The sequence below is a fragment of the Marmota marmota genome, unplaced genomic scaffold, assembly GCF_001458135.2.
Source record: "Marmota marmota marmota unplaced genomic scaffold, marMar, whole genome shotgun sequence".
Taxonomy (NCBI): Eukaryota; Metazoa; Chordata; class Mammalia; order Rodentia; family Sciuridae; genus Marmota; species Marmota marmota.
Genome location: NW_025999896.1, coordinates 2,287,106 through 2,310,861, shown reverse-complemented (window position 1 = coordinate 2,310,861; position 23,756 = coordinate 2,287,106). Strand labels below are relative to the sequence as shown.

Genomic DNA, 23,756 nt, shown 5'->3' with positions numbered 1-23,756 from the left:
GGGCTTCTGAGCACCACACAAATTCCCCCTGTTCTTAAGACGCCACTGGAGCCCTGATTAAAGCCGATAGAGGCCTCATTGTCACCCCGCGCTCTGGGTCTGTGTCAGCCACTGGCTTTCATGGCGCGGAGCCTCTGGCTGGGGTCAGGCCCCAACAAAAGAGGTCACAGAGGAAATTAGCAGCCCATGAAGTATTAGAAAACCCCTTTGGTGTCCACTCCACTGGAGTGTACAAATAAAATGTCCCACGAAGAAGAGTTCAGTTCTAATGGGCCCTACTGCTGAGAGGCAGGGCTGCCGGGCCCGCGTCCGCAGGGTATCACTTCGGGGGCTTCCAGGCCCTGAAACGAGAACCAGGGCCTGCCAGCCATTAGACTCGCTTCTTCTGGCAGAAGACCTTCAACTCTCCCCAAATACAGACTCTGTGGCTGGACCCCATCCCAATTTGTGCTCTCCCAGCCTGACATTTCTTCTCTTTGGACAAGAAGGTGCAATTCTTTCACTAGGTCTGTGACCTCCTGAGCATGGTGGCCCAGGTCATTGCAGAGGCCCAGGAAACTCCCCCTGCCTGATCTGCCCTTGCCACTCAAGAGAGTGGGCTCTCACTCGATTCCTAGAACTGTTCTTTGATGCATGAGAGATGATGTTATTCCCATTCTGCAGACAAGAAAACTGAGGTCAACGTGGCAGAAAGGGATGATTTGTGTGGAAGTACAGAGCAAAGCCAGGGCAGGAAGTCAGGCCTCAGGACATCTGCTCCCAGCCCGTGGCTAAGATCTGCAGAGAATATTCAGAAATCTCCTTAGAGTCAGTCTCTGGCTCCAAAGGAGGCAGTTGTCTCCTCTGAGGTCCCAGGATGCAGTAACTGGTGCCTCAATTAGCTCAGCTACATCCACTGCCTTGGGAACCAGGGTCCTGGCAGCCCCTTCTGTCTCCCAGGCCAGTCTCTTGAGGCCCCAAACTAGGAACCAGTCTCAGGAACTGGAAGAACAGCCCACCTTGCTGCTCCTCTGCAGTCGGAGCCCTTGAACCCCTCTCAGGACACAGGAGGCCACTGTGTCCGTTTTTCCTGTTAACCAGATGGCTGGTGGGTTCCAGGAACTCTTGGGATGCAGGGACTAGGATGTCCAGAGAGTGGCCCTCACTCAACTGTGGCCAATCCCCAGGATGGGGGAGGACAGCAGCCCCAACAAACAAGTCAACAGCACCATCCCCACCACTGTCCACTGCACTTCCAGGTGGGGATCGGCTGTGCTGGGCCACGTCTCTGCCACTCAGGGACAGATGATGCTCCCAGCAGAGGCACGGTGTGGCTGAACGCAGGGCCGTGCACATTCTAGTGGTTCCAGTGAGCTGGCTCGCTCCCTGCTCCCTCCACTTATGGAAGCCAATTGGAATGCAAGTGGTGTCTAGTAATGTCACTGTAGGGACAGCCTCGAATCCATTCGGTGCCTTTTGTGTTATATTTTTTTTGTGAAATTTTTTGTGTTGGCCCCCGTCAGTACTCTCATTTCCGGTTGGGAAGAAAGGCTGACACCCTGCCTCTGTGGCCTGGGCCCAGGGAGACCCACCCCTGCGACAGCCTGGGTGGAAAGGGCGCCTCTGAGCGTGTCCCCTCTTCCAGGTCTGGGGTACGGGGGCTTTGTGGGAGGTTGCAGTGCTCAGCTTAAAATGGAGAAAGCACAGCTCAGAGAGGTTCCAGGGCAGCCTGCCCAAGGGGAGCCCCGCCCCACGAGGCAGAAGGGAGGCAGACGGGGCCCTGGGACAACCTCCCCCTGGACCTTCAGCATCACTGCCCCCAGCCTAGTAACAGCCATTGAAAGCCCTTCTCTTCAGAGCCAAGCGTCCACCTGGGACAGAAATCGTCCTAGGATGTGCAACATCCATCATTGCCTAATTCGCTCGAGCTCCCAGAGCCTATGTGCCAAATCCCAGTCATCGCCACGCACCTCCAGGGCTGCACTGGATCCCGGCGGCAACACAGGGCAGGAACAGGGCCTTGGCGCTGTTCCCGATGCTTTACAAACTCTTCTGGCCCCTTCCAGGCGGGTCCCATTTCACAGAGGAGCATCCAGGTCCAGAGATGTTGGGGACCTGCTTCCCCAGGGTCATGTGCCTCGAGAGGCCATCTGCCTCCAGAGCCTGGGATTCTAACCTTTGGTCTCCCATCCTGGCTATGCATGGAATCATTTGGAAGATTTAAACCACCCTGGTGCCTGATTCTCAGCCCCTAGAGGTTTTGACTTCCTTGGCTCAGGGAATAGCCTGAGTGTCTGGATTTCCAATGCTCTTCGGGCGATTGTGACAGCAGCCAGCATTAGAACCACTCTCTGAATTACCTGCACGGGAAGGGGACAGTCTCTGTACCCACGATGTGCACACAGCACCCGCCTCGGCAGAGGACCCAGAGAGGTGGTTGTGAACTCAGACTCAGAAGATGTCAGTCTCTGAGCATTTGAGCTGTGCTGACCTTTGCTGGGGGCTGGGGTGTCCTTCCTTTCTGTCAATTGCCAGTTCTGGTGACGTCAGGATGCTTGTTGCAAACTGCGCCCTACTCCCTCCAGAGTTGCTGACTCTGATTGAATGGTGAGTTAGGAAAACAAAGACCAAGCTTTCTAGAACTCTGTGTGTAAAGCCCAGGTAAAGAGGCTTGGAAGGAGAGAGAGGCTGAACTGTTCTTTCTCCTTTGGGGAAAGTGAAGAACCTTCCGGAACACAGATGCCGGGGGGGGGGGAAGCTTTTTGGCTGCTTGTGACTCTTCCTTTGGACTGTATTCCAGATAGCTGAGGTCACTGGACAAAGTGGTCCCTGGATAAGGAAAACGTCCCTGTCTTTGCTTCCTTTATCAAAGGCACGCAGAGCCACAGAGATTGCCTCTGAGATGGATAAACCACGGGCTCTAAAAGCCAACTCTGTCTCCCTCCCCAACATGGCATCTACTTGGCAGTCCCCTCGCGGAGCCTCTCCTGGCTTTTGTGCCAAAATAGCTATAAAGACAATGAAAAGATGAAAATTCACACACTAACGCCAAGAACGCAAACTGATAGATGACCCAGTGCCGGGATCTGGGAGCAATCTCTATTAATTAAAGGCAGATGGTGGAGAAAGAAGCAAAAACTATCCAGGTTTTACCTCAGGACTCAGCTCTTTGTCTGATGAACAGAAAGATCCTGGGGCGAGGGAGGAAGATGGCAGATAGAAGGACACTGACCAGAAAACCGAAGGGGCAGGAAGAGGGCGGGGACACAGGGAGTGAGCCCTCCACCAGGGGAGGAAGTCTGAGGAAGCGTAGGGACCAGAAGGATTAGCAGTTGCGGTGGCTTCCGGAACTTATATTTTTAATCAAAATCACTGATGGCAGAGAATCAGAAAGTGAGGAATAAGAAGGGCACTGAGTCTACCCAAGAGAAGCAAATCCAAGTAAAAGGTTGGTAGGAACTGGGAACTGGAGATGGAGCCATGGACCATCCCCTGCCATCCACCTTGGATCCGAGATGGGAACCCAGCCCTCAGGCTAGGACAGGGCTCAACAAAGCTTTTTCTACAAAGGGCCAAACAGTATATATCTGAGTCTTTGAGGGCCACATGCTCTGCATCACAACTATTCAATTGTGTGGCCACAGCTCCAAAACAGCCACCAACAACAGGTGACCAAATACGCAGGACAGACCAAACAATTCTAGAAAGAGAAAGCCACATGAAATAGGAGGAAAGATAAGGTTAAAGACCATATATATTAAATGCATAAGAGAGAGAAGAGTTGGAAAAATAAAAACTAGAGCAAATTATCTCAAATCCCAGTGGGCACAATTAACATCCGCTTTGTAAGCAGCAGAGAAAAATGATACTGTGGCAAACTAATTCAGGGATTTGAGAAGATGGAGAAATTTATAAAATATAGGGGGAAAGGATAAAGACATAGAAACATGGAAGAGGATAAAAATGTAGGAAAGTAGAGAGCGGGTAGGTGACAGGTGGGAACAGCAACAGGGGCCAAATGGAATGGAAGCAGGACTCAAGCAGGCCAGGCCTGGTGGCATCCCTCGATAATCCCAGCTACTGAGGAGACTGAGGCAGGAGGAGCGTCAAGTTCTAGGCCACCCTCAGCAACTTAGAGAGGCCCTGTTGCAAACAATAAAAAGGGCTGGGGATGGGGCTCAGTGGTAAAGCACCTCTGAGTTTAGTTCTCGGTGAGCCACAGGGAGAATCAAAGCTCAAGGAATAGGGTCCAACACCTATATCTTTGCAAAACACTAAAGATGTGGGAAAAAAACTGGAGAGATTCAAAAACAAAGATCTGGGCCAAAGATCACAAAGCAAAATCTATAAAAGGGAAAACTTATGACTCAAAATTTTATACCTAGCTACGCTAGCATAGATGTACTCAGGCCACAGTGAACAAAACACATTCTCAAGTCAGCAAGGGCTCAGAAAATATTCCAATCCTGTGTCTTTTAATTAAAATAAGTATTGAGGATATTTTCCAACCAACTACGAAATGAATAAATAACAAGAGCTAAAAAAGAAGAAAGTCATGATCTAAACATACTGGAGATGAACACCAAAACCAATAAATATAGATATTTCAGACTTGGTTCTAAAACCAAATCCAAATAGCAAAATAATTTTTCAATGTTTGAAAGAGAATAGACTGTCTATAAAACTATAAAAATTTACTTTGAAACTTTAGATCATATTAACAAAAACTAGAAAGTAGAATGAGGTGAGGAATAAAATTTTGTGTCTTGAATAGAATGTAAAAGATACTATTACATGCTTGACTACATAGATTAAATACTGCCTTTGGGGGAAAAAACACTGGAGAACAGAAGAAATAAATTATAGTTAATAGGCCAAGAGATAAACCAGAAAAAAGGAAAATACAAAGACCAACTATGATAAGATCACAGAAAAATTATCTCAAGACAAATCATTGAAAATATCATGGATCCAACTCCTCTACTGAAAAACTAATTTAAAAATATTAAATCACAGGCTGGGGATGTAGCTTAATGATAGAGCACACTCACTCACAAAATTACCCTTTAAGAGGAATATAACTAAAGTGATTTTTTTTAAACGTCTACAATTTATGTTGTGGCAAAATCATAGGAAAAAAGCAAAGGAAAACAATAACAACAAAAAACAAACCAAAAGGGATAAAGTAATATTAGAAAAGGTAGAATTCAAGGCAAACATTTTAAAAATGGACAAAGATGATCACCTAGAAAATAAATTTTGTCTTATGGTTATGGAATAACACCCCTTGAGATACATTAAATAAAAACTGAGGAAAATACAAAAAGAAGCAGACACACACAAGTAGTCAAAGAATGCAAAATTAATTCCAAGAAGCTGAAATTGAACAGGCCACATGTCCTGACCACCATGTAATAAATATTATTTGTTATTAAAGAAGAAAGAATGAAAATATGCAACATATATTCATTTCTAGAAGTTTCAGAATGAGCAAAACAAAGCCCAAAGAAAGTGGGAGGAAATTATTAATCACAGCAGAAGTAGAAATGTCCAGTACTAGACATGGAAAAAAAAAACACCCTCAAAATTAGAAATACATGCAAGATCTGAATCTTTGAAAAGTCCCCAACAAACTTTTTAAAGAAGACCAGACAAAACACTGTCATGTCTAATTATGAATAAAAGAAAGAAAACAGAATACTAGGAAATAACAAGGGAATAACTACGATCTAGAAAACATTCTATGAATTATAAGGCTATTGTATGCAATGGCAGGCTACCATCTTGGAGATCTGAATGAAATACCAATTTTTTTTTTTAAGAGAGAGAATTTTTTAATATTTATTTTTTAGTTTTCAGTGGACACAACATCTTTATTTTATTTTTTATGTGGTGCTGAGGATCGAACCCAGTGCCCCACGCATGCCAGGCGAGCACGCTACTGCTTGAGCCACATCCCCAGCCCTAAATACCAATATTTTAGGAGAACATAAATGACCAAGTTGAACACATAATCTTAGGAAATGTCTGGATTGAACCAGTTTCAGAGGCCATGTGAATGTTTAAAGGACGCATCCACCTTGTGCTACCTGACCTCTTCAGAAACACAGAAAAAGATGGGAGGTCACTAAGATGAACCTCATGAAACTGCCCAAAACTGACCATTTTTCAACTTTAAAAAAGCAGTTCCACGTGGTCCAACCTTAATATAAAAGGAGGCATAATTTAGACACACCAGACCCTGCAGTCCGATTGATCAGCCTCATTTACTAATTAGAGTCCCAACCTTTTATACCTACCAGGTTCCCAACCTCCCCTCTCACCCAGTGCCAGGACCCTACTCAGTGACTGCAACAACCTCCACTCCTACCAGTCTCTCCAGGGAACTGGGTTGAGAGCCCAAGTAAACGCTGGCAGATCTGCAGTGGCCCCTGAGCCACCAGGGTCACCCACCTTCTGCACCCTTCTCCCCTGTAAGAGACAGGGGCCGCCAGGGCTGGACACAGGTGCTGGCTGGCTCCCCACTGGCACAAGCTCTGTCCCAGGGAGGGCCACTGAGACCTGGAGGCGGCCATCTGCCCAGCTCGCAGCAGGCCCATCCTGGCTGGCAGGCATCCGGGCTCCTCCTGGGAGCGGCCCCCCCTCCCTTTCATCCTTCCCACCTGCTCCCCTGACCGACCCACAGACGGGAGCCAAGAGGTGGCCCTGCGGCCCAATCCCCGTGGCCCAGCCCCTCCCACCTCTTCCTCCACCTTAGGGAGTTGGCCCCTCTGATCTGCCTCCTGCGCTCAGGTGCCAAAATCCTGCTGGGCGTACTTGCTGGCCAGCACAAGGCTCATCTCTGAGCATATGGCAGGCAGAGCCCGGCGGCCCATGGTGAGAGCCAGGGGCACCGCATCTGGCACCTCCCCCTGGAGGAGGGCGGGGAACTGGCAAAGGTCTCGCTCGGGCAGCCCTGGCCCTGCTCCTCCGAGCTCTTCTGCCTCTCTGCTTCTGGGCTGTTGGATTTGGGAGCAGGGTCGGGGGGTGTGATGAGGGACCCCCTGGCCATAGTGGTCGGCCTCCTGGGACAGGGGAGCCCAGAGGTGGTGGGTAAAGGATGGGCTCCTGGCTCTCACTAGCCTGGGGGTAAGAGTTCAGGGGGAGAAGGACTGGGGCTCAGAGGGTCCTTCTTCCCACCAGCAGGTGACAAGGCAGGTGGCATCAGTCTGCCCCTAGAGCATGCTCTACCTCTGTCTAACCTGGAGCCACCAAGCTGCCGGGAACCATCTCTTCAGGCAAGACACAGTCCAGCTTTGAGTGTGTCCAGTTCAGACTGCAGCAGGTGTCTGTGAGTCCATGACAGTTGTCACAGGGGAGTCATGGGACAACGGGGTGGCACTCCCCATGACACCAGCTCCTGCAGCTACAGGCAAGGCCCTGCCTCCCAGGTAAGACCACCTTCTTATCACTTTCACCAACGCTTTATCTAAGGGGACAGCCATTCGTCTAGGTGAGCCAGAGCTCAGGCAGCTCTTGAGCCCCTGGCCCCTCTCTCCAAGCCTGGGCCGGTCCCACCCACTCAATCTGTAGCCCACAAGCCCTACGTGAGTCAACAGCAGATGCCCATTTAACTTCAGGCTCAGGGGCAGAAAAGGCAAGTTCTTCCAAAATGAGGCAGCCTCTGGCAATGAACTGGCAGAGGAGCTGGGCAAGAGGGGCTTTGCAAACTGTGGGACAAATGATTAGAAGAAAGCCCCCAAATGTTTACAACATCAAGAGTAAAGGGTTGGTGTCCTCAATATGCAAAGAACTCTTGTGAGTCAATAAGAAAAAGATAAGCTATCTAAACTCAGATGGCAATGAATAGGTCATTCACAGAAGAGGAAATTTAAAAGGGACAGGGAAACAGAAACACGTTCATCTTAAATATCAACAAAACAGACCCTTGGCTAAGGGGAACAGGGCACTTCTGCGTGGCAAACTGGCAAAGGCAAACGTGTAATGTGCATGTAATGTGGTTGGGGCCAAATTAATAGGGTCTCTCCTGAGAGCAGTTGGTATTGTCACAACCCTGAAAACCCTCACGCCATGAAGCAACCCCACTTCTTTATTATCCACTCATTCACTTAACTAGCTGGCTGTGGGAGGCACTAGGCACACCCCGAGACTAATGGAAGTCAGGTGGCACTAGAGCAGAAGGGGACAGGCCAGTCACACAAGTATCATCATACCCACAGAAGAATGATGCTCAGAAGATGAGGACTATGAGCAGAGCACATTGGTAGCAAATAGAAGGACAGTGGAAAGCCATTAAGATACGAAGGCCATTCTTTGGAGCTGATGTTTAGGCTGGCTAGCAGTCAGTCCCGTGAAGTAAAGGGAGGAACATCTGTGTAACCTGGAAGGTTCAAAGGCCCCGGGGTAGGAAAGTGCTGGGCAGATATGAGGAACTCAAAGTGAGTCTGGAATAGCATAAGGCTGTGTGTCTGGCAGCCATTTGAACTAGAAGAATATAATGCACTTTAAAAGTGCTGGTTTTTATATCTTGCTTTGCTGTCCTTAGCCACATTTAAAATATTTTACAACAAAGATACAATTCTCATGGGATTTTTTTTGGGTCGAGGGGAGGTGGGGATTGATCCCAGGGGAGTGATAACACTCAAGTCCTTTTTTTAAAATATTTTTTTAAGAGAGAGAGAATTTTTAATATTTATTTTTTAGTTTTCGGCAGACACAACATCTTTGTTTGTATGTGGTGCTGAGGATCGAACCCGGGCCGCACGCATGCCAGGCGAGCGCGCTACCGCTTGAGCCACATCCCCAGCCCACACCCAAGTCCTTTTTAATTATTTTTTTTTATATTTTATTTTGAGATAGGGCCTCACTAAGTTGCCAACTTGTGATCCTCCGTCTCGGCCTCCACCCCACCACCAGTCGACTTATAGGCATGCACCACGGTGCCCGGCACGATTCTCATGTTCAAAAGAAAAAAGGTACTAAAACTCTTCTGAGGCAAAATGAAATCGGCCAAATCATACATCTGTGTAAAAATGTATCACAACAAATTCTGCCTTCTGTGTACAATCATAGCGCACTCAGTAAATAAATAGAATAGCTCCGTAGAGCAAGTGGATCAGGTACTGGAGGACCAGATGGATCACAGTATGTCACCTGCTCGTATGAATGTGGCATAATGAAGCCCACCGTTATGTATGATTATATGCACCAATTAAAAAAAATCAATAAAAAATATTCCAAAGTGAGTCTTGTCTTCCTAGCGAGGATGGGGACCATTTACTCATGGGGCTGAGGATCCTAGAAAAATCCCACCCGTATTCAACAAGGGGACATCTGTATTCCGAATCACGGGACTTCTGCTGTGGGGAATACTACATCCCAAGACATGGCAGGTGCGCACAGGTACATCCTCTCCCAGCCCCACAAATGGTGATACAAGGGACAAAGAAAAAGCGACAGATTCTAAATGTCCTGTGCCCGTGGGACCTGTGGATGTGTCCGGCGGCAAAGTGACACCATTGCTCTAGCTAGGGTGGCAGAGGAAAGCTCCCCACAGGTAGCACCCAAGTGAGACCCGAACAATGCAAGGGAGATGCGGGGGGGCAGGGATCTCAGGGAAGAGGGTGCCAAGCAAGGAGGGCAGCCTAGGCAAAGGTCCTGAGGCAGAACCCCCTCCTGATATAGTCCAGGATCTGAATGAAGGCTGGGGCACGCTGCACAGAGTGAATAAGAAGACAGACAACTTGCAAAGCCTGCAGGGGCATTGGGGGTGGGGGGCTGGAAAAGTTTGGGCTTCTGTTTTACACGGGAGGCAAAGCCAAAGTCCTCATCTGGCCTGTGTCACTCAGGGCTGCAAGGGACCGGGTCTTTGGTGGCTGAGACTGGCTCTCACTTTCTCACTCGGGGCTGGGCTGCCTAGGGAGCTGCCTCCAACTTGAACGTCATCTCCACTCGGCGCTGCAGGTTCTGAAGGGCCAGTTTCCAGGCTCTCAGAAACGTGCACTGTCCTTGTGCAGAACGGGACTCGTTCTTTCTCGAGGGCGGCAGCTGAGCATTTGGCGGAGCAGTGGGACCCAAGCTCCTCCTGAGCACAGCTCTGCTCCTCGGGCCTGGGGCTCAGCTGGCAGAGCTGGGGCTCAGCTCCCCGAGGGAAGCCCTGCTCTCCCTTCCCGTGCCTTCCCTTGGGTGTGACCAGAGCCGGGTCCCCTTTCTCAGTCCTCTCCCTGCACAGCCACCCCAGGACTCAGGCCAGGACCTGAAAGATCCATTTTCCCTAAATAGCCAGGCCCAGTGGGGTCCACCCAAGACATTCTTCTCCGAAGCCTCCCTGGGGTCACCACGCCACGGTGCCACTTGCAGCCTGAGGATGTAAGAGGACATCCCGAGGGGGGGGGTGCTCCAGGGAAAGCCACATTTTACGTGGTAAAAATAGGGAACCCATAGGCTCCCCTCTGATCTGGGCCTTGAAACATTCTGAGCCACCGTGTCCCCATCTGAGAAATGCAGCAATTAGTGGTGACAGTCAAAACCAGGCTTCCCGTTGGCAGCATTTAAGGACAATGACCACAGGCACAGGGAGGACATGGGAGGTCAGGGCCATCTTCTGGACAGGATGTTTCAGCTTAAGGTGGCCTTAGAGGCACCACCTGGGGGGCAGGGTGAATAACGGTGGAGCAGCAAGAAACATGGGGACAGAAGGGACCCCAGAAGACAAGGAGGAGGGCTCAGTTCTGGCTCAGCACTGGACCTCCACAAACCAGGACAACGAACAAACCAAGAACCTCATTGGTCTGGATGCTAGAGCTCCCCACGCCCCCAAAAAGACTAAGGCCCCTTTCCTGGTGGTGCCACCGGCCCACAGTTAGGCAGGGCTGGGGACAAAGGCTGTAGCAGGCCTGTGGGGAGGACCTCATCTTTGCCTGAGGGCCACAGCATTGGGACATTCACTGTCCTGCATCTCCTCCTCCAGCGCCGTCCTATGTTTGAATCCTGCCATTTTCAGAGTACGTGGAAAGAACAGGACTGGACTCCCTGGGCATGAGGAGAGGCCAGAGAGCACCCCACGGGCCTCTCGCAGGCTGAGCCACACACCTGGCCCTCCAATGCCGTTTCCGTTGGGGTATTCTTGGAACCCATTCCTGGTCACTTCCCTGAGGGGCCATCCTCTGCCCACATGCTCTGGTGGCCATCCTCGAAGTTCTTGGTATCCATCTCATGGCTTAGAATTTTCTATCTGCCTTTTCCCCTGGTAAAGCAGACCCTGGAGTCACACAGGGTGGGTCACCACTGCCCACTTGATGAACCCAAAGGCACACAGACACTGCCCCCTGCAAGAGGCCACCAATAAGGCAAAGCAAAGTCAGTGGGGTGCGTCTGTGTCCGTGAGACACCAAGACAGCCGGCCACAAATACAGGGTCCCCAGAGAAACCTGGTGCTGCGTGTGGGAAATCCTGGGGGGTCAGGGCCAACCTCTCTGACAATGAAGAATTGGTCTGGGGGGGGGGAGAAAGAGGTACCAGGTACCCAAAAAGGGAAGAGGCCATGGCCCTCTGTTGGGATGCAGGGTGACATCTGGGATCAGCAGAGTTAAGCTTTTCTGCAGGTCTCAGCTTGCCGTCTTTGGGGCATGGTGCAATAGTGGGACAGATCCCCTTTTCCTGGACCCCAGGATGCAATCTGTTATCCCAGTGTAATTGATATATCTCAAGTGCTAAGGCAGGAAGGATCTGGCAGGACTGGGGTAGCAGGAAGGCTACCCTCAAGACACCCCAGATGCTGGCTTTACGATTCTAAACAGCTGTGTATCCTTGGGCCTGTTGCTGAACTTCTCTGAAACTTGAATTTCTCATTCACCAAATAGAGTTGAGAGTCTATAATCTTTTAAAATCCCTGTAAGATGAAGCCTGGCATATAATAACCACTAAAAATAAATGTCAGCTATTATCATTTTTAACTCTAATTTAGGAATCAGGAGAGAAATCCAATTTCATTGTATTACCAGTATATCCAAAAAAAAAATTTTTTTTTTAAACACAAAAATATTTCTAACTCAAGTATGTCCTTGGGTCACTGAATAACGACTGATCCATCCTTCCATTCCGTCTTTTAGAGGCTGTGGTTCCTCCAGGGCCACACTTGACACACATTGCAGTTAGTTTGCAATTTATTTGTTTATGGTCCCTCTTCCTCCCCAAAATCAGGAGAGGAAGTCACCCCTGTATCCCCAGGGCCCAAGACGTAGAAGGGGCCCCAGTAAATATTTGTCGAATGAGTCCAATCAAAGCATGCCCGCCGGCTGCCAGCATCGTGTGGCCAGCAAAGTGACCCTCCTCGGCTCTGATTCCTTCCCTCCTTCATCAGAGGGCAGAAGTCACCAGCTCTGGGAAGAAACCCACGTGAAGGAGCCAGACTAGGGGCAACAGCAGCAGAGGGAGGCTGGCGGCGGGATTCTGAAGGGGTGTGGGGAGGGAGGCGATTTTGGAACATGCTGGAAATGCAAAGAGCAAAGTTTGGAGAGCACAGCTCCTTGGCTGGGGCGGAGACTGGGAGCTGATAAATCTTCCCTCTCCGGGGAGGCTGGAAGGGCTCTGGTGTTGGGTTGGACGTTAATAACACAGATCCTAAATCCACTGCCTTATTATGAAAATACATTTGCAGATTTAAAACCCTGGGCCGGATCTGAGGCCAGCTCTTACAGGTGGAGCCAGGAAGATTCAGAGCCCAGGAAGCCCCTGAGGCCGCAGGGCCGGGTTGTCTAGCCCAGAAACCCGTCAGTTTCAGCTCTGTATGTTGGGACCCCCAAAGGGACAGACTGAGAGGGCTGAGCTTCCAAGAGGGGTGAGGAGGGAGCTGGGCTTTTTTTTTTCCCCCCTTGGCTGATGACACAGCTAAGGGTATACCCCATACCCGCTCTCTGCAGGGCTGGGCTCCCGGGTGGGGTGGGGTGGCCAGGGCTCCAAAGACCACGTGATGCAGGGGAGCAACCCCTCTTCTCCCCTTTGAACAAGAGGGTGAAAATGAGTCCCCAGCATGCTCTTTCTTCTTGCTGAACAAGATGGATTGGAAAACAAATTAGCTCAAATAAAGCATGTAATTAGATTAAAGGCTCTTGCCCAGCGCCTTCGGGGGCTGCAGAAAGCCCTCTGGGCAGAGGCAGGAGACCCGGCTGGCAGAACCAGCTCCCGGACATCCAGAATCTGCTCTCAACCCTCAGCTGCCTACCCCTGGGTCTCCCTAGCCAGTTTCAACTCTGCCACGGGGATTACCATGAAGATCGCCCCTGTCTGGCCACCAGCCCAGACCTTGGGGTCACCCCCATTCCCTGCCTGCAGGTGCTGGCTGCCTCAGCCTCAGAGGGCAGCTGTGTCCAATCCACAGGTAGGAACAATTGGAATGTGATGAGTTCCACCTGGACACACTTCCCCGCCGACACTCTCCACCCACCCTCCTCATTTGATCTATACAACTCAGGAGGACACAGCAGAGGAATGACCTGGCCAGTACACATGAGAAAATGCAAGACCGGAATGCTCTGTGTCCAAGGCCACCAGCCAGTGGGGGCACATTCCCTGATACTAGCCACCCTCACTCCAGTCCAGGGCCACCTAGAGGAGCCTCCTTCTCCAAAGACATGAGCACCCAGTGACCACAGAGTCACAACCCTTAACCGGCTCCCATCCCCATGCAGGGGCTGCAGGGGCTGCAGGGTCTCAGGGGACCATTCTCTCAGCTTCCCTGTCCTCAGGAAGAACCTCCACACAGACACCTCCATACCCACCATCCCACACCTGACCCCTTCCCCAAGTGGGGCCTCTTATGATCATAATGGCTCCTGCTACCAGCCAGACCTTTAGGAAGCAAAGCCATGTCTGCAGCCTCACAGAGAAAGCAGGCCAGGTTCAAGGAGTTGCTGGACCCAGGGAAGAAATTCCCCGTCAACATGGCAGATGAGTTCTGGCCCTGAGTGGTGAAGGAGAGCCCAGGCAGGGAGGAGGAGAAAGAGAAAAAGTGTGAAATGTGGGATTTCTAGTTCAAAAGGCTCAGTGATGAGCAACTTAGCAAAAAAGGATAAAAGCGGGTTGCTAGAAGCAGCACGTGGCCCACGATACCCCCCCCCCCCCCGGCCTCCCCCACATGGCAGACATCACTAATCAACCACAGCACCCTAAGACATCCATAAGGGGCTCCCTCCCGGTTGCCCAGTGGATAAGCAGACACATTCCTGCCACCATGATTCATTCTGTCACTTGTCACTGACTGTTGGACTGGACATGGGCCACAGAACTCCCCCTTCAGGAACTGAAAGGGTTCTTTAAGACTGGAGGCAGGCCACACTTGACCCCTGATGCCAGCCTGAGTCTCTCTCAACATGGTCCCTAGGGTGGGTCAGGACTGCCATCAGCTGAGCCTCACTTGAATTCTGTACCTCCCCAAGGAGATACAGGATTACTTGCAATGTAAATGGAATGAAATAGTTGTCATACTTCATTTGGGGTGGAATAGTGACAAGAAAAAAAGGTCTGCATGTGTTCAGTACAGAGGGAATTTTTTTTTTTCCCAAATGGTTTTCATTCGAGGTTGGTTGAATCCATGGAGGTGGATCCTATGGATACGGAGGCCAATGTTATGCATCTAGAGACCGGGAGGAAGAAGGAACTGCTAGAAAACAGAGGGCCAGGCAGCAGCAGCAAACAGAAGCAAATAACTATGAAAACCAGGTGGCTCTGTAAAGAACTCAAAAAATTTAACACCAAAAAGAAAAAAAAAACAAATAATTCAATCAATAAATGGGCCAAGGAACTAAACAGACACTTCACCAACGAATACAACAGATCAACAACATATGAAAAAATTGTTCATCATCTCTAGCAATGAGAGAAATGCAAATCAAAACTACTTTAAGATTTCATCCAACTCCAGTCAGAATGGCAATTATCAAGAATCCAAGCAAAAATAAGTGTTGGTGAGGATATGGGGGGAAAGGCACACTCACACATTGCTGGTGGCACTGCAAATTGGTGCAACCACTGTGGAAAACAGTACGGAGATTCCTCAGAAAACTTGCAATGGAACTACCAATTGACTCAGCTTTCCCATTCCTTGGTTTATATGCAAAGGGCTTAAAATCAGCATACTATAGTGACGCAGCCACATAGATGTAGCAGCTCAATTCATGATAGCTAAACTATGGAACCAATCTAGGTGTCCTTCGATAATTGAATGAATAAAGAGAATGTGATACATATACACAATGGAGTACTACTCAGCCTTAAAGAAGAATGAAATTATGGCATTTGCAGGTAAATGGATGGAACTGGAGACTATCGTGCTAAGTGAAATAAGCCAATCCCAAAAAACTAAAGGCCAAATGTTTTCTCTGAGAAGTGTATGCTGATCCATAGGATGGGGTGGGTGTAGGGAAGAATGAAGGAACTATGGATTGTACAGAGGGGAGTTAAAGGGAGGGGTGGGGCGGTGGGGATGGGAACGACAGTAGAATGAGACAGACATTATTATAGTCTTTGTACATGTATGATTACACTACCGGTGTGACTCAGCACCATGTACAGCCAGAGAAATGAGAAGTTGTTCTCCATTTGTGTACAATGTGTCAAAGTGCATTCTACTGTCATGTGTAACTAATCAGAACAAATTTTTAAAATTAAAAAGAAAAAAAGAAAACCAGATGGAGAATAACTAAGGGCCATTTCAGATAAATGGCAACCATTCGTAAGATGGGTGGATAAGACACAGCACACTTCCTCTCGTGATGAATAAAAACATCCTGAAAGGTGACTTGTGATCAATGTGCGTATGCTTAATGTGGCAAGAAAGTTGGTGATGCATTTGGAAAAGATTTCCATTCCTCAGAATGTTTTTTTTTTTAAACTTCTGTGGCATTTCAATGAATAATGTCACAGGTATTTGGAAACTATGTGTATGGAGTATCACTCATGCCACAATCTCACAACCGTGGCAGAAACTGAAGTCCTCCCCAACCAAACCAGACTCAGTGCTACCTTCTCATATGGAGAACAAGGGTACGATATTCCTGATCCCGTATCTAAGTATCCTGTATCCAAAATGCCTGGGACCAGAAGTGTTATAGATTTCAATTTTTTTTTTCATACTTTGGACTATTTGCATACACATAACGAGATATCCTGGGGAAGAGACGCAAACACGAAGTTCATTTATGCTTCATATACGCTTCACACACATAGTTGGAAGGTAATCTAATTAATATTTTTAGCACATGCCTTTTGACTGTGGCCCTTCCCATGAGAGGGAGGTCAGGTGTGGAATTTTCCACTTGGGGGGACATCAAAAAGTTTTGGATTTGGGAGCCCTTTAGATTTTTTGGATTCTCATGAGTAAGGATGCTCACCCTCTATGGTGTTTGCTTTAGTGAAGTGATAGACTCTCCATGTACTCCAGGGAACCACAGGTCCAAGTGAGTCCCTGTGGAAGGTGATGGCATTCTTCACATACTGGGCAGGATACAGCTATCCTCCTAGTGTCACATGGGGTGCACAGCCTAGAAGTTCCATTCTTGGTACCCATAAGTATCAGCTCCTGTTGGAAACTGCGGGAGAGCAAACCAGGCCCCATTGGGTCCTGGAACCAATCCCTATGGATACTTAGGGACCACTGTATTGTCCTCACGCAGAGCCCTCTGGTCTCACATGCCTCCTCCCATAGAAGTGAGGCTTTCTGATAGCCCTGAGGTCCACACCACCCACTCCATGCCCTTCCTTGAGATGACATGCTCACCCAGACCTTCAATCACAGAACAAATTCAAAACCATCACCCAGAGATGAGCTATGCAAACCAAGGAGAGAACAGATGGGCATCTTTCTGCCTAAGGATGAGATACCGGCTAGACAAGGGGTATTAGGTTGGAGGAGATGAGGAGAGGTGGTACTCTCCTCTAGAAAAATACGTCTGCATCAGAACCAGAGAGAAACACCTGCCAGCAGCCTCCCAACACCTTTTCAAGAGACAAATCTGGCCTCATAAGATGAGCCTTCTAGATTTTTTTTGCTTGAGGACCCCAAATGTCCAGCCATGGCGCTGATTTGAAGTACAGTCAGCGCTCTGTACCCATGAGTTCTTCATCCATTAGACAAAGATCAAAAGTATGCCAGAAAAAAATCACATGTGTAATGAACGTGTGCAGACTTTTAAAAATCACCATTCCCTAAACAATATGGTGTAAAAAATCATGTCCACAGCATTTACATCATATTAGGTATAAGTAATCTAGAGATGAGTTAAAATATATGGAAGGATGTGTAGAGGTTACATGCAGATACTATGCCATTTTATATAAGGGACCCGAGTACCTGCATATTTCGGTGTTCTGGGGTGAGGGTCCTAGAACTTATCCCTTATGGATACTTGGGGACCATTGTATTGTCCTCTCTTATCTGCCACCTGTGCCCTTAGGAAACACCAGCCCAACTGGAGGGGCAATGAGCCATCTTAGACTTGGGGCTTCATTCATTAGGCCACAAAAGACCCAGCAGATCCAACACTGGCCAGGCACAAAAGTCAAGGCCAGCATCCACTGACATGGCTGGACCTGATGAACAGTGAACACCTTGAATGAGAATCATCTACCGAACTCATGTGTCCCTCTCACGTAGTGCACTAGGAGTCCAGGAAGGCCAATCTCGTGCCTCCTACCCAATTCGATCCTCGAATCCCAGCCCCAGCACTACGTGGATGTGTGATCGCGGAACAAACGTGAGGACGACAAACTGACAGATAACACAAAGCTTCTGATCCGAAATCCCAAGGCATTCTGGGAGTGGGCAGGCAAAGTTATGAGAAGCCACTCCGGAGCCTGGCTGAATAAGAAATCCCCCATTTTCAGCCTGTAGCCCAGATAAGGCCAAGGGAAGGATTTAGAGAGCACAGGATCCGTATTGCCTAAGCCCTTCCAAATTGCAGAAAAGACTGCACCTGCCTTCATCCGTCTGCGGCTGCTAATCCGCTGTAACAGCTCCATGCCCCCCATTCTATCTCCCCCTCGGCGGGCAGAGTTATCCTGTGCATTCGCCTTTAATAAGCTAAGCCATTCTGGCACCGTATTCACTGGTATCTGCTCCCACCGGGCCCGCCCCACGGGGTCTCCTTGTCAGCTCTCCCAGTGAACAGGGGATTTTGTGTTCAGCAGGGAAAACAAAGCTGTCCCAATAGGGATCCAGTTGGCTCTCTCTACGCTCCTCCAGGGAGAGCCAGCAGTGGACACGAACTGCAGTTGCTGTCAACACGAAAGGGGGATTCAGATGAGCTAAGCTGGGGCTCCCTGGGAAGGTCATGAAAGAGAGGGACACTTGCAGTCCTGTCGCGTCCACCCGGCTGGTTGGCTGGCTGGTTAGCTCGGCTGGTTAAGCCAGAGCCCGTAAAGGACATGCTTGGAACCCAGGGGCTGCCCTGGCTTAGTCTGCCTACACCCCAAACCGCAGTCGCTACTGGGTAGAAAGCACTCTCTTGGGCCAAGATGAGGCTAAACTGCTTCCTACAGAGGAAAAAAGGCCCTTAAGATTCACCCTCACATTCTGATGTCAATTACTGTAGCCCTGGTGACAGGTGGCCAGAGATGAGTCCCAGATTGGAAGAGTGATCCAAAAACATCTCTGGGGAAGACTGCTTTCATGTTCCTTCTGAGCATATGAACTACATTTCCCAGTCATCCCTTGGAGTAGTGTGGTCACATGGCCGAGTTCTGGCCAATGAGATGTGGGTATAAGTGAGACCCCACATTTTGAGGCCTAGCACATAAAAATCTCCCCAAACCCTCCCAGCAATGATGCTAAGGCCCCAGATGGCACAGCCAAGTGACAGAAGGAGCGTGGGGCCCTCGATCCACCTGTGGGAAGGAGGCCATCCAATGAGGAAACCTGTGATGGCTGTTGTATCAGCAAGAAATAACTGACCACCAGGAATGTTTGTTTCAACACAGCCTGACTGATCCACGCAGGGTTGTGAAATTCACAACATGAAGTGAATTAGAACAGCAGGCAGTTTTTTGTGATAGAATAGAGACAGAGATGAGTAGGAAGGACTGTCACTACAGAGTGGTCAGCTAAATGTGGGAAGGGGGACATGGGGACCCAAAGAGTAACCGGCAGGTCTTTCTTCAGTGTGGAACGGCAGAAAGGGAGAGGGGATGGAAAAAAACCACTGGTGCCAATAAAACTTTCCATCAAATTATCTGCCATGTAAAGTTGTTCTTGGGTATGAGAGGGGAACTGGTTCCAGGACCCCCCACAAACGTCAAAATCCTTGGATGCTCAAGTCCCTTATATAAAACAGCACGGTGTTCACATATAACTTAGGCACATCCTCCAAGTACTTTAAATCATCTCTAGGTTACTTATAATATCTAACCCAACGGAAATGGAATGCACATAATTGTTATACTGCATTGTTTGGGGAATAACAACAACAACAACAAAAAGTCTGTGCACGTAAAGTACAGATACTTTTAAAAAAAAATTACATTTGATCTATGGTTGCTTGAATCCATGCAAGCAGAACCCACGGGGACAGAGAGCCAACTGTCTAGCAGATGTGCTGGGTGTCCTGCCCAGACCCTTTACTGGCCCAGCGCCCCAATCCCCAGCTGCTGCAGGGCCAGGGCACATTTGCAGTCTTCTCTGAAGGCTTGCCTTTGACTGATGGACACTGCTTTGCTTGCAGGTATCTGGGAGGTTAAAAATGTCCCTCCCCAGGAGACAGTCCATAGCTAATGGTCAACAGATGTGGGTGAGTAGAATGGGCTGGTTCTTTTGCCTTTAAGCAGAACAACTTTTTTGTTTTGTTTTTGGTACCAGGAATTGAACACAGGGGCACTCAACCTCTGACCCACATCCCCAGTCCTATTTTGTATTTTATTTAGAGATGGGGGACCCACTGAGTTGCTTAGTGCTTTGCCATTGCTGAGGCTGGCTTTGAACTCACCATTCTCCTGCCTCAGCCTCCCAAGTTGCTGGGATGACAGGCATGTGTCACGGCGCCTAGAAAGCAGAACAACTTTGGCATGAATACCTCTCCAGAGCCCCTGTGGGATTAGGGCCGAGTCTATGTGTTTTCCCAGCTTCTTCCCTGCCTGATCCTGCTTCTCCCCCTTCCTGGTTGCTCTGAGAACACCTCTTCAATAAATCACCTGCCCAGGAATCCCTGTCCTAGGCCCCTTGAGGTTCTAGGAAATCCAACCCAAGACACCAGGGTCCCTGATAGCCCTAATGAATGGCTGACCTTCTACTTCTTCATCCACAGCACCATAAACTGGCCAAAACTAGGAAGGAGGGCAGGAATGAAGTCCAGGCTCAGGGTGATCCTGAACTATCAGGCCCCCAAAGGATCCTGCCATCCCAGAGGGTTTGTCTTGTGAAGATGGAGGCTCCTATGAAGGCGTCAAGGACTGAAGATAGATTTCAGATGCTGATGTGAGACTTCCCAACCCTGGGGCTGAAGGAGGTGGTCTCCCGGGACAGCAGGAATGCTTGGCCAGAGAAATTAGGGCTGAGCCCCACAGGAGAAGGAAAGTGCCAAGTTAAAGCCTAGCTCAGCTTGGGCCTAAGAAAATCTGTGTGTGTGTGTGTGTGTGTGTGTGTGTGTGTGAGAGAGAGAGAGAGAGAGAGAGAGAGACACATTAAGGATTGAACCCAGGGACCCTCTACCTCTGAGTTCCATCCCCACCCCTGTTTTGAGACAGAGTCACTAAATTGCTCAGTCTGGCCTCAAACTTGTGATCCTCCTGCCTTGGCCTCCCGAGTTACTGGAATTATAGGCATGCGCTATTACATCCAGCAGGCCTGAAGAAAATCTTGAAGCAGTTTTCTCTAAAGCCCATTGCTCAAACATTCTTCAAATTTTTCATTTCCCTTCAGTGGGACAAATCTTTTCAAGCTTCCATGTCTGATTTCTTTCCTGCTTAAAAAAAAAAAAATGGTTTGCTTGAGGCACCATGTGAAAGTGGGAACCCCACTTCTTCATCTGACCTAGAGCAAGTCACTGATCTCTCAACCTCAGTCTCCTCATCTGTTACATGTGGAGTCCGGGTTGGATTCCTTATCTCCCTATGTTCCTCCTGGTATCAAGATCCAGAATTCCAACTCCCCAGAGGCCTTTTGGACAATACTGCGCTTCAGAATATTTAACAATCGGCTCTCTGTGGGAGGAAAAATCAGCCGTGACTTGTACTATTTGCCAATTTCCAAGGTGTAAATAATCCCACCATGGCCACGTTTAAACCATCCGTGTGACACCCAAACTCAGAGTTGGAGGAAATGTACATCATCAGCTCTGGAGAGCCAGCGTGAGCAGGCACATACTGGCCCCACAACATCCCCGATTCTCAGTAACCTCTTGGGCAAGAGAAGTTCATTTTAGACCCCGGATCATTTCTGATCTCTGCAAACGAAAGGTTTTCACCTTCCTGGATCCCACAGTACGCTTTACTCTTAAGCAGAGATCACAAAACACTACAGATGACACTTGCCACAATCTTCCCTAGGGAGATGCTGGCATCTCAGAGGATGGAACCGGAGGGGGTGGTACCCAGTGTCCTCCTGAGATGCCAAGCACGGGGTTCCAGCTGAGTCAGGCTCAAGGAAGAGGCAGGGGACTTGCTGATATGGTCACACTCTGAGCTCTGGAAGCCAAGGGGGAGAGCAGCAGAAAGGACTATCTTGCTCAACAGGCAGTGGGGTGGGGGATGGTCTGAACATCACCCGGCCAGGGAGGAGGCAGCTAGTGACCTCCTGGCCTCCTAACTGTGAAGGTCTGGGTGCACCCAGGTAAGGCCCCCAGATACTGGGCAAATCAGGCTCCTGATCTGGGCACCCTCCCTGGTCTGACTGTCCCACAGTCCCAACGCAGCTCTGAAAGAGCCCCATAGGCCACTCCCCCGACACTGAGCCTAAGAGCACAAGGCTCGCTCTGCCCACCAGGGCCGGCCCAGCTGCTGACGACAGATTGAGGGAGATGACAGAGCAGGATCCAGGTGATCCACAGTCGGCCTCTAACAAGGCCCCCAGATTTTGAGCTGGGAGGGGATGGATGGGTCATTCAGCCCACCTTCTTCCCTTCACTGAGAGCTGTGGGCAGCTTGCAGGACACCCACACTGGGAAGGGTGAAGCCCCCAGACACCAGGAGCCTAAGAATGGATTGATGGTCCCAGCTGTTTTATTACTATCAAGTCTGGGTGGTTGGGGATCTGGTGGGTGATTTCATCAAAGGGCCCACGATGGGTGCTGCCCACCCTAGGTGCTTCTCACCTTGGTTTGGGGGCTGCTGAGGTTCTATGGGGCAGACCCAGGACTCTAGAAAAAACCCAGGGTTTTGAGGCAGCGTTCTGGGCAGGGGCCACCCAGGGGACAACTCGGTATCCACCCCTGCCTCAGCCGGCTCTGCAGCCTGCACACTCCGCCCCCACCCAGCCTCTGCCAGCATGACAACTGTGTGACATGGAGGAGGGGTGCTGGGCTCTCCCATCTCTCTCCCTGACACCTGTCACTTGTCCCATCAGCCACCCCTGTTGAGTCCCCAGTGGGAAGAGTTTCCCCAAAGGGCTAAATATTCCGCCCCCACTGGCCCCTCTGGCCCTCAGCTCATCCCTTTATCCTGCTCCACTCTGCAAAGGCCCAGAGACAAGCAGCACAATGACGTCCTGAAACCCACAATGCAAGGGCTTCCTTTGTGCTCCTCGGGGTGACGAGGCCCCTGGCAGTGGGGTGGGGAGGTGGGGCTCTCTCCTGGCCCTGGGCCTGACCTCTGCCCCCACCCTTTGTGCAGGTCCCCAAAAAGGGGAGAGAGGGGAAGGGGGAGGGGAAGAAGAGGCCAGGGGAAGCCAGAGAAAAGGAAGGTGGCAGAAGAGACAGGGAGAGCCCACAAGGGCAGAGAAAGCAGAATCAGAGACGAAGGATCTAGAAAGATAGGAAGAAAGAAGGTGCTAGAAAGGAGTCATTCAGGCTGCCTAGAAGCAACTGAACCATCTTAAATTGATTGCTGTTTTTAGGTTCCCACTGGTCACATGTACCAGAGAGTCCACTCAGTTCAACCGAATACCTATGGAATCAGTCTGGTCTCAAGTGAGCAGGTCCCACTGTTTGGAAGAGCCCTGTGTCTCGTGGTTCCATCTCTGGTCTCCCTTCCTGGAGGAGGGTTTTGGACAGCTGAGTTCATGTCAGGACATCTAGGTTTAACCCAGTGGTTTTATAATCAGGGGCTGTCTGTCCCCAGGGGACATTTGGTTATCAGAGCTCCCCAGAGGGCAGGGTGCTACTCAACACGCAACAGTGTGCAGGACAGCCCTACCCCAAAGGATCCTTCAGCCTTGACACCAATAGCGCTGAGGTCGAGAAACCAAGGTTTAACCTTGGGGTAGAAGATTGCAGGTGATGCTCCAATATGTAGCGAGTCTAGGTGGGAGGTCCTGGGCTCAGTCCCCAGCACCCAAAAAAAGAAAACCTTGGTTTAAATACCTTAAATAACTGCCCAGCTTCCATACCCTCCATCCCCACCAAGGAAACTTAAAAGGATCCCTGAGTGAAGCCAGGCATGATGGCGTGTGCCTGAAATCCAAATGACTTGGGAGGCTGAACCAGGAGGATTGCAAGTTCAAGGCCAGTCTTAGCAACTAAGTGAAGCCCTAAGCCACTAGCAAGACTCTATCGCAAAAAATAAAAAGGACTGGGGATGGAGGTCGGTGATAAAGCATCCCTGGGTTCAATCCCCAGCAACCCCCCCCCCCCCCCCCC

The 23,756-nt window shown here is 49.7% G+C and overlaps 1 protein-coding gene across 1 annotated transcript in view; it reads right to left on the bottom strand.

The window, feature by feature from the left end:
• Ntn1 (netrin 1) overlaps nucleotides 1–23,756 on the bottom strand; it is a 97,957-nt gene that overhangs the window by 16,629 nt on the left and 57,572 nt on the right. The window lies entirely within an intron of this gene.